This window comes from Bombus huntii, chromosome 18, assembly GCF_024542735.1.
Source record: "Bombus huntii isolate Logan2020A chromosome 18, iyBomHunt1.1, whole genome shotgun sequence".
Taxonomy (NCBI): Eukaryota; Metazoa; Arthropoda; class Insecta; order Hymenoptera; family Apidae; genus Bombus; species Bombus huntii.
This window is the reverse complement of record NC_066255.1, coordinates 641458-653855: the sequence shown is the minus strand read 5'-3', so window position 1 is coordinate 653855 and position 12398 is coordinate 641458. Positions and strand designations below refer to the sequence as shown.

General features: G+C 35.0%; 1 non-coding gene across 1 annotated transcript; it reads right to left on the bottom strand.

Moving 5' to 3' along the window:
• Positions 1-6630: 6630 nt before the first annotated feature.
• Positions 6631-6737, bottom strand: LOC126875633 (U6atac minor spliceosomal RNA). Its single transcript, XR_007693598.1, has one exon. It is a non-coding gene; the product is annotated as a U6atac minor spliceosomal RNA (small nuclear RNA).
• Between the last annotated feature and the right edge of the window lie 5661 nt (positions 6738-12398).

Genomic DNA, 12398 nt, shown 5'->3' with positions numbered 1-12398 from the left:
CATTTGTCGTACAGTGGTAAATATTTATATTTTATATAATCGGTAAATATTTCTTATGCTAATCTATAAATCTAAGGAATCTCAGAAAATAAATGTTTCAGATGGAATATGTCCGAATTTGTAAATAACTTCTAGATACTGTTCAGTTTGAAAACAAAGACAAGGAATATATGGATTATGTGGAACATCTCGTATCTTATTCCAAAAATTACGAGCCGAGGTGGTTTATTCTACGTGTTGGTTGGTTTATTCAAGAGACGAGTGATAAAATTGTAATAGTCAGTGTATATTAAAATCACTTTAAATACAAGTACAGAGATAGTGTATGCCGTTTGTAATCGTTGCTCGTCCATTCTTCCGTTCAACTCTACGCTTGCTATTCTACAGTATGAGTCGTTATAATGATTCGTTATAATGATCGTCCTAGAGAGGACGTTCGTCTATTCGTATCGATCGATGGCATTATAAAAAGTTCAAATGTAAATATTTTTTAAAAATTCACAAGTTCGATCACTTTCTTTCAATGAGTCGTTCAAGTCACCAATATAGCTCGATGATTCTGGTAGTGTTTTCAGCATGTAGTCGAGTTTTTCACGTTCACTTACGTTTGCACCAGCACTCTTTGATTCATTTATCGTTTTTTCAAATTCCGTGAAAAATGAATTTGATTCTTCAAAGTCTTTCAGCCTCATCATGTCTAGTCCACTTCTTATACAAATTTGCAATGCTGTTGCTTCCTTCATATACATCTCATCAAATTTTTTAATTATTTTTAAAGCAGTGTCTCGATCACCAACAAATTCTAATTGTTCATTCGTTATACTACCATAGATGTAGTTCATCGCCCATTGATTCTTTTCATCTCAGTTATCTTGCGCATCCGTGTCCATTTTCTCTCATGAAGCCGGTTCTAGACATTTTTTACACTTTAAATACATTAATACTCTTTTCTTCCACATTTTGTAATCACGTCCATCGAATATTTGAAGTTTAATTTCATCGTCCCTTGGCATCTTGATTCGTTTTTTATTTTCATCCTTTTTTTCTTCTTTTTCAAAAATAGTTTTCTTCATTATCCAGGTTCCTTTTATTTGTTCTGCCAATAGCCTCTTTATCTCTTCAGAACTTATTTCCAATTTTTTAAAAATCGACTTTTATATATTCACTTCCGGTTTCACGTGGTTCCATAACATTGAATCTCGGCAATCACGATTTTTGCTACCATGTTGAGAATTGTGGATCTTGATAGCCGAAATAATGTTACAGGAACACTAAATTTACACTTGCAATTAATATTAGAATAATTATATATTTATTTGATAAACGATTCCGAAGATATTCACTTTCTTCTATACCCGACTGTTAACCGACTGAATAGTTTACCTTCATCTGTTTTCGAGACGCCGCGCACACACATACCTCCACACACAGATACCCGCATACAAGTATCTCTACTACGCATTCAAGCCAGTCCAGCACAGAAAATTATATATATCTCAACAACATTAAAAGAAAAACTATGCCAAGCCCTAGTATTAAAATATCCCGACTATACGAAAACATTTACGTTAACAACGGATGCCAGTAACGAAGGTTTAGGAGCCATTCTTTCACAAGACGGACACCCTTGTTGCTTCGTTTCAAGAACATTAAACCCCCCTGAACGAAATTATACTATGACAGAAAAGGAATTATTAGCTATCGTTTGGGCAGTTAAAAGACTTAGACAATATTTACTAGGCCGCAAATTCAAAATTCAAACAGACCATCAAGCTCTTAAATGGCTACACAACTGCAAGGAACCCTCTAGCCGATTGATTCGATGAAGACTGAAATTAGAGGAGTACGAATATGACATGGATTACGTAAATGGAAAGGAAAACACAGTCGCTGACGCCCTATCCAGAATACACGCGATAACACAAACTGACGTTTTATTAAAACGATTCAAACACTGGGAAAAATCAGAAGAAATACCAAAATTATTAAAACTAACATCTAGCAAAGACTACTTTTTCCAATTAACAAAAACGATCTAAGCCCATATGACGAAACCACATGGTTACAGAAAATATCAAACATACTTCAAACAAGTAGAAAGATCGGAATAGGAGACATTAACTTAAACGCACAAGAAAAAGCACACATAAGAAGACTTCTTTTATTTTTCAATGACCAAAGCGACGACATAGAATTTGCTTACGAACCAATACAGAGTTTAAGTGAAGAAGAGATAGAACAAGTACTAAAAGAAAATCATGACTTGATAGGACATCCCGGAATGCAAAAGACGTACGACAAAATCAATGACAAATATAATATCCCACACCTAATGGACAGAATAAAAACTGGAATAGGAACTTGTGCGACGTGTCAAACATCAAAGACTGTTCGGATAAGAGGAAAGGAAGAATCACAAATAACTGACACCCCATTAGAACCTAACGACAAAATCGCTATGGATTTGATAAGTCCATTGAAAAAGACCAAGGCAGGAAACCAATACATTCTCTCTATACACGATGAACTAACCAAATATTTATTACTTGTACCCTTAAAAACAACAACAGACCCAATCAATCTGGAACGCTTTACTGAATCACTACATTTATATATTCTCCGCACCCAAACGTAAACCGTGAAACGAAAGTTTCATTAGCGAACTAATGCAACGATACGAAGAAGCATTTAGAATCAAACATATAAAAACCACCTCATTCCACCCGTAATCCAACGGAAGCTTAGATCGAACACGTGCTGTAATATCCGACATGTTAAAAGCTATACAAAACGACAATGAAACAGAATGGGATCAAAACCTAAATTTTGTGTGTCTAGCATATAACATAATGGTTCATGATGCCATTGGATATACCCCTTTCGAACTCACATTTGGACATGAGGCCAATCTCCCCTCTACCATATCCCAGAATCCCCAAAGAACATACGCTGATGATGTTAGCTTCAGGAATCGAGAATGAGCTGCCAAACTACTTAAAGACAGAGAAACTCTAATGAAGAGTTAACAAAGATATGAAAGAGATAAAAAAAAATTATTAAACTTCAATCCATTTTTAGAGAAGGAGATTTAGTATTAGTTCATAACGATCATAAAGAACACAAGTTAGATACCGAATGGCTAGGGCCATACACCATTGAAAAAGTAAAAACCCTTTATTACGAAATAATGGTAAATGACTCGATTAGGAAAATACATGGTAATCGTATTAAACCTTACTTTCCAGGACGGTCTTCATCTTCTTCATAGATAGCTAAGCTAAACGTTCTATATATCAAGAAAAATTAGCTCATGCATACATATATAGCGAATCTGTAAACGTAATTATATGTTTAGACATTAAGGATATATATGCAAAACTAAGCGAAATTAAAAGATTTAGACTAATGTTAACAGAGCATTGTACGAGTGAATGCCAGTCTTTCAATGAAATGATTACTCGCGCTCACGAAAGAAATTTAGACAATTTAGTAATGCATATTAAACTTATGACACCCACTCGTTACCGAAGAGAGTTATTGAATTTTGTTGGATCCATTTCTAGCAATCTATTTGGAACTCTGGATGACGATGATTTAGAATTAATAAATAAAAATATAGATAAACTTTTTGATGAAAACAATAAATTAAAAACCAATATAGCTTAGAAAACAAATCTCAAAACTATAGCTTTACCCTCAAATGAAAGTCTAGAAGAAATCCTAACAAAAATTGAAACGGCTCCAAAAATCATTAAAACTGTACAATCGTATAGAATGCACCTCAATCAAATTTCCAACGAAGTAAACAAATTCGATCATTTGCATCGGACCTACATCTTGAGGTTAAAATCTTCTGTTACAAATTATTAATTAGACCTATTTATAACTTATGCCAATCCCATATGTTATAAAATCTCTGCCAGTGCGATGGAAAACGCAAGGCTAGGCATCTTGAAAATAAGTGCATTAGAAGAAGCAGCAATTATTTTAGAACGGCCATCTCTTACTACAAGAATTATAATAGCAGCAAAAATATATTATTAAGAGCTTCATAATAGATTTAATAATAATGATTTAATTGAGGGAATTATTTACCTTTACTCCTTGTATTTAGAGAGGGCTATGAAAAATGTACATCTCCTTCAAGAGGCTAATTAGAATACTTCCTGATATACATTGCCACATTAAGAATCAAATACTTCCCAATCATCTAGACGCTCGGAGGGGCAGCCAGCTGCGCTCGTTAAGGCCCAGAACTGAAGACGACGCGTCGCGAGTCCGAATCCTTGGCAAAGAGAACTTGAAAACAGGAACGGAAAAACCAAAATTTCCCTTACAAGTAATATACAACAGGCAAGCGGTCAGCTCCTCTTGCATGTGTTGTTGGTATACTTACTGAGAGTGCTTGGTAGAGTTGCTTGGTAAGCACCCCAGAGCCGACGAACACTCACACTTCCGACCATGTTCCTACCATTTCGACTGTGGAGATCTTAGCCAGTAAGAGTCCGGCCGACACACTACCCTCTGCCGCCGCTCTGTGCCCCCGGCCGGTAAGATGGAGAGATAAGAGGTTGTCTATGAGAACTTCCTCCACGAAAAAAAAAGAAAAAATAAAAAACACAGGCAATCACTACCAACTGAAACGGAAGGACAAAAAGAAAGAAAAACATAAAAAAAAAACAAAAGAAAAGAAAAACAAAAATTTTTTATTGCGGCCGAGGAAGAGAACCTTGACCGCTGTGCCCCGCTCAACCCTTCTAGCACGGGAGGGGGCGCTAGCAGTAATGGCGTCCCCTAGCGTGAAATTAATCAGTTAGGACACTTTTAGGAGAGTGCACCAGCGGTAATTCGTAAAAGGTCCCGTGGTATTCCTGTCACACACGTAGGCATGCCATCGTGGAGTTTTAGTCGGTAAGTATCCGACACTGCTATGCTGCTGCAGCACCAACAAAGCGTCCATGAGGATTTCTCCACGTACCAAAAAAAAGGGATTTAGCTATTATTTCATCCATTCATCTTTTGTCAATTGTCTTCCCTACTATTTTGGATGTTGGATTCCATAGTATGGATCGAAGAATCGAATAGTTTTAATATCAACATATACATTCAAACTATAATACATTAGGTTGGCAACTAAATGATTGCGGATCTTGTCATTACCACTTAATGGCAAAATCTGCAATCACTTAAATGCCAAACCAATAGTACACGATTCCTCTTGTTTCTATCCTATCCGTGGCTTACAGGGAATTTCTGGAAAAAAAAGTTGGCTTGTCTCGTCGATAGCTGGTTATGGATAGCTGGTATTGCTCATTTTCATGAAAGTGGAATCCAGAAACTATTTTTGTAATCGAGTTGCTCCTTTGAAGGTTTAATGTGTAAGATTTAACATATCTAAATGACATTTCGTTCGCAATAAAAAACTTTCTGATGTTGGAAGTTATAAACACACGTCTGTCTTTTAATTCTGAAAATTTTACTTCCAACTGATTTTCAAAAATTTTCAAATATTGAATCCGCCTTAAACGTATGTAAGTAAATGTTTGACAATCGTCTAAAGATGGAATTTCCATAGCGCCTTACGCGGCTGCGTCTAAAATCCGCAGTCTGAGTCTTAAATCCGAATTGTATGGACAACATCGATCGCCTGTCTGCACCACTCTCATAGCAACAACAGCTGATACACGCGTCCGACGCTTGTGTTGATACACATAGCACAGACGACTATGCTAATGTCATTGACAGCAATGCTGCTATTTTCCGACAAACGAGTTTTAAGTGTTGCGTCGGGTGTTTAGATACTACGTAACTTTGTAACGATTTCGATGAACAACTGTATAATGTGTACCTTTTTTAGCGTTTATTCACAAAACAGTTTTAATATAATAATAACTACATAATATTATAATATAATAATAATAATAACATAATGGTGTGATATTGACTGAAATGCCGCAGATCAATAAAATATTAGTTATAATGAATTCAAACCAATGGCTTTAAAATTACAGTACTCACAGATTATTAGAAAAGATAGAACAGATTAAAGAAAATTATGCTAATGAAATAAAATAAATAAAGGAGATAAAGAAACATAAAATGAAATAAATGGATATAAAGTAATATATGATCATATAAATAAAGTAAAACAAAATAATTAACGAACCAATTTACAAATAGAAACTTTTTACAAGCATATAAGTAACATTATGTCTAATTAAATTATAAACAGTTTACGATATTACCGCTACTCGTGTAACATTTTTAATTTCATCATTCAAGGAAATACGTTTACTGAAGTTGATTCAGAATGTCAGTAGGCGCCACCTTCTAACCACCGGTATGTATCCAAGTTTTGCCTATGATTATATTGTTCAAGTCTGGAATTTGGTAATTAATAGTGTAAATTTACTCGGTAATACTGTGTTGTATATCAAATTTTTTTATCTTTCTTATTTCGTTTTTGATTACACGATGTCAATGGATCAAACATCTAAATTCGCGTCTAATATATTGTTCGAAATGCAATGCTCGAAAGGATGTAGCTGTAAAGATCATTTGCCACAAGAAAAGGTTAACAGATAACCTGTGTTATCCGGAAGGATAGCGGAAGCCCTTCGCGGTCCCTCCAAAAAGATCTGATAAGTCCCGACGAAAGGCGACAGTGCCTTACCATTTATATATGTGTTCCATCCTTGTCTATGGGAGTGTTAAACGTATCTCCTTCCGTATTACAAAAAAAATTTTTTTTTTTTACGTGGAGGAAATCTTCATAGACACCTTACCACCCGTGGGGACGGGCAGAAGGTAGTGCCGGATTTTTACCGGCTAAAACCTCCACGAACGGGACATTGGTACCAGCGCGAGTTGATCGTCGGACGACCCCTGTGTGCTGAACACCAAGCACCTTTAACCAAATATTCCTAGAAAGTATACCCAGAACACACGCAAGGGAGGGGCTGGCCGCTTGCCTGCAGTATATAACTTTTAAGAAAAATTTTGGTTTTTCCGTCCCCTTTTTTGAGATGTCCTTATACCGAGGTTTCGAACTCGCAACGCGTCGTCTTCAGTTCTGGGCCTTAACGAGCGCAGCTGGCTGCCCCTCCGAGCTTCTAGATGATTGGGAAGTATTTGATTCTTAATGTGGCAATGTATATCAGGAAGTGTTCTAATTAACCTCTTGAAGGAAATGTATATTTTTCATAGCCCTCTCAAAATATAAGAGGTAAAGGTAAATAATTCCCCCAATTAAATCATTATTATTAAATCCATTATGAAGCTCTTAACAATATATTTTTGCTGCTATTATAATTCTTGTAGTAAGAGATGGCCGTTCTAAAAGAATTCCTGCCTCTTCTAATGCACTTATTTTCAAGATGCCTAGCCTTGCCTTTTCCATCACACTGGTAGAGATTTTATAGTGTATGGGATTAGCATAAGTTATAAATAGGTCTAATTATTAATTTATAACAGAAGATTTTAACTTCACGATCTAGATTTAGATTATTAGAATTACGGTCAAGAATTACGAGGTGGATCTGTCCCGCCGATTGAAAAGTGCAGTTCATTAAATGGGCTTAGAAATCTGTTATAATTTTTCTTTTTACTTAAAAAAAAATTTGTTTGTATTCGTTAAATATATATAAAATCATACCTCAAAATTCAACAGATTCGTTTCTTTCTTTCCCTTCTAAAAAAATCACAAAATGTGGCTGTTTTAGAACATTCTAATTCCGAACACTCCCTTAATCGTTTTATTTACTTATCAATTCGTATCCCGGTGCTTTTTGGGGGTTAAAATGCTAATAGATCATTTCTTTGACCTCTGAGTTTGTGAATGGTTTTACAGGAAAAAATATCTAGAAAGGTGATTTACAAAAATTTCATGTATTGTCACAAATATGATTTATAAATATACAAATATTTCTGCTTCGTTGGTAGAAGAAAGTGTTTTTTTATTATTATTATTTAATTTGTACTTTACAATTTGTCCAGCTAGACATTTGGTAAATTTTTCTTGTTTAATTGCTAAATAGCATTTAGATGGCTACGCCCAGCGGGATACCATCTTTCAGTTTGTTTATTTTATTTCTTTAGTGAGGTCAATGGGATGTTTTCTTTTTGTCTTCTATCTATGAGAGTTTTGTTTGTTTCGGCGGTCAATTTGTTTGGATGTGTTGTCGTTTTTTCCTGGTATTTTTCTGCGTACCTGCCGATTTCAATAGAAGAAAGTGACTTAAATACTTCGGCTAATGCACAACTAAGTTTGCTTTATCTGTGTAGGGTATCGTGTCCTCCTTGCGACAAATGGATCGCAGAAATAATTTACGATGAACAAGTGAATTTCTTGAATATCTACAAAAAAGAATAGTTACAGTCTATTGTAAGAGACAAGTTCCATAGATACTTCTAGAAACAGTTGTTTTTGAATTTCTGAGGGATTGTTGTCACTTTTCTTGTTGCTTCGTTTAACCTGCGTTTCCTCTTGCTTCTCGATTGCTTTGCGATATTCTTCTGAGCTTATGTCTTTCTGTAATTTTCCTTTTTATGGAATCTGGATAGTCCTGTTTGCTTGCGGACTCTTCATCAGGTGTAGTAGAACGGATCGCATTTATTATGTTGCTATTCAAATATTCCATACCTGCTTCAAAATCTTCGTTTGTTCTTAGCGGTACTGAAGTCGATCTTGGGATGTTTAACCCTTTCGCTTCGGCAGTCCAGTCCGCCTAAGTGCTCTTCCTGTACGGAGGCGTGCACCACAAATGCGCACAGTGGCGTGATTGCTGTGTAAATGTTTTCCTAAGTTTTAAATAAGAATTCTACTGAATAAAACAATAATAAAACAATCTTTGCTCCAATATGATAAGTATAATTTACATCTTTAATATGAAAAGGCTTACAAAATTACAGGTAATATATTACATATTTACATATTTACAAGATGGCACTGGTATATGCCTGATATATCGCGTGGTCGCCGCCTATAAGCGGCACCCGAAGCGAAAAGGTTAAAACTTCTCGAAAGCACTGATAATTTGTGAGGTCGTTGTGAGTAGATCTATTTAGTTTTCAATAATTGTTGAATTACTTGTTGCTACAAGTGAGTGATCTGAAGAGAGTTCCAGAAAAGAGCTGACTCGGGCACATTTTGCAGAGATGTTTTAATATTTATATGATTTAATGTTAAATATAATGATAAAGAGATCAATCAACATAGTATTATGTCGTAGATTATTTCAATTACTACACATGTTATATTTCTTATTATTTCGATCTCTTGGTATTTCATTTTTCTCTTTACTTCTCATATTTCTCTCTAATTTACTTTACTTCTCTAACTTATAATTTCTCATTTTATCGAAGAACTTTCAGATATGTAAATATACACACATTTTATCGCTCAGGTAGGTTGTGCAGCTTATTGCTTAATGTACATGAAACAAATATAGACATCCCATAAAATGATTCGCTTAACTATTACCCTATACGCGCAAATATTATTATAAATAATATTTATTTTTATATGCACATATTTAAAAGGTAAACTTTTCGGTTTTCTACATATAAAATGTAGTAATATAATGATCCAAAACTTATTGTAGTTTATAATTATGCCAATAAAGAGAACTGATGTTTATAATGATTCCTTGTGATGTTTAGAATGATATTTATAACGATGCTTGTTGATAAATTATAATTATTTCGTACATTATAACAAAAATACATGATACATTAAAGTTATTCGTTTTAAAGTATAATTAATAAAAAAACGAAGATAGTGTCACGTAAAAATAGTGGGAAAAATAATAATAAAAAGAAATGTTGGGCTCTTGAACCAGAGTTCCAGATACCTTTATTCTGCAATAAGATTGCAAGTGTGCGATTAGACCGTTACCGAAAGACTGAAGTCTCGATCAGTCCTTCAAACAGGCAAACAGTCTTTGTCCCAACTACGGGAAGATAGGGGAGACCTATTTTTTCAACGAACGGCGTCTCCCACTTGCAACTTTCCCTCGAGGGCGGCTAGCATCTTTTTTTAACTACCGATATGGAGATTGACCAATTAGCAGCAACGTCAATTTCCCTTACTTTCCGAACGAAGGCTATCCCCGATGAATCCCATGATCTCGTGTCCTTAGACACACTCCATCGTAGTTTTTCCTCTGTGGCATTGTTGGGACGGAAAGTCATTCTTTCTTGCGATCTCATCGACGAAAAGAGTAACACCTTACGATCAGTGAACATTACGCGTCCGACTTAGATTTTGTGAGCACGGATTCGTTATTGAACCTAGGATCATTGTCATTAGTTTCTCGAGTATCTAATTACCACGGTTACTTGTCCAGTTCTATGATAATCGTATTTGCATTAGTCAATGTCATCTCTATTGCATAACGACAACGCGTAATCCAAGCGAAGATTCGTTTCACGCCCCTAACCCTAATTCGAATGTAAACCCGACATATATATAATTCTTTACTTTGTATTGAATTATTCTATGTACTTTACTGCAGTCTGCTACAAGTAGTATACCAATAACTAATTTTTTCTACGTTAGTTTTACTCATATTGTTAAGAACGATGTAAATAAAATAATAAGAAGAGCCTATCACAAGGGACATTCGAACGTGTACGCAAACGAATGGTCAATAGCATGGAAACATTTAATTAAACTCTGCATTAAATACTTTCACGTGACATCTCTTATTTATCAGAAAAATTTGAATTGATACTAAATAAATAAGGTTTTAGCGTGGATAATGATTCTGATGTAACTATTTTCATTCGTACAACTCGTATGTTATTTGTAATTGTTTTTAAAATGATTTCGAAAGTTAATAGAAAGTTGTATACGTTTTTATTTTATTTTCTGATTTGAATTTGTACAAAATTTGTCAAAGGAATTATCTTCTTTGTCGAAACTGAAAGATTAAAATATAGCGCCTGTTCATTTCTTAAAAATTTATTTACATACAAAATGTTACTCATACATACATATCTGTATTTATCATATTTCTTAATCATTTTACTATTTCGTTATGGTGCATTTCAATTTTTGTATTAGACATCTTTAAATTAATTGCAAAATGCTATTACTAAAATATTCATTGCTGTTCTGCAGACATATTCAATTGTGATGCGAATAAAGCACGACTTGATCTTGTCTAATCTCTTTTTCTCTCTTTCTTTCTACAAATTTAATATTTGTTCCATCCAACTTGGGTCTACTGATTCAGGTATCTACATTCCTTTTTCACAGCGGTCAAATGTATTGCTTTTGAGTTCCGATTATATTGTGACAGTTTACTTACCGTGAAGAAATATCAGGTCTCGTTCCGATAGCTATACATTGGGTTGGCAATTAAGTCATTGCAGATTTTGTCATTAGGTGGTATTGACAAAATCAGCAATCATTTAGTTGCCAATGCAGTAGATCAGTGGTCTCAGTAACTGTTGGTATTCGGTCTTATCCGGTGTCAGGACCGGTACACTTCAAAACCGATGAGCTAATGACGGACACCCACCAGTCGGCAAGGTAGTGCACGCGGCAGCAGGGGGTCAGGGCCCAGACCCAACACCCGGGGGTCCTCCCTACTTCGTAAGATAACCACTTGTGTAGGGATGCGGCCGAGTTGTAAGAGCTCCAGTTTTTGAAAGTCACGGCTGCAGTTCGGAAGTAAACTGTCATTAGTGTAAACAAGATGTTAGCAAATAAATTCTCTCTTTTTTTATTTTCACCTTCCATTTCTTTTTTTACTTTACCTGACACCGGCTTCGGCGAACCTTATATGCATGTAAATCTTGTTTTAAATGCATTTAAATTTTCTTAGTGGCTATTTTACTGGATCGCAACTTTCTAGGCGGTATTTCCTTAAAATTTGTTCTTTGTATGTTTCCGATAATTATATCACATCCTTATTTTTTATAACTTTTATATTTAAGGAATTCAACTATCTTATCATTTGTTGCTATAAAAAGTCAGCTACGTATATTCCAACGATCGGTTGCTTCTGTCCCTTAATTTATATGCACACGATTCTCCTTCAAAGTGTGTTATATAATATCCAACGGTATCCAGATTAAGGCAATCCATATGTGCGTTTTTCTAGCTCGCATACTTTGTTACCGTCGGTTATAAATCCTAGTGGTTGTTCCATATATACTCTGTCCTTTGTATTTCTGTATAAGTATGACGATTTGACGTTGGATTGCTTGATTTTCATTCGATTAATCGAAGTTAGAGCCAGCATAGCCCTTGCTGTGTCCAATCGTTGACAGGAGCGAATGATTGCCCGCAATTTATTCCGATTTCTAGTTACGTCCTACTGCGAGTAATCTTGCTTTGTACTTTATATTTCCTTCTTGCTAATTTTATTTATTTATTTTTATTTATCCGT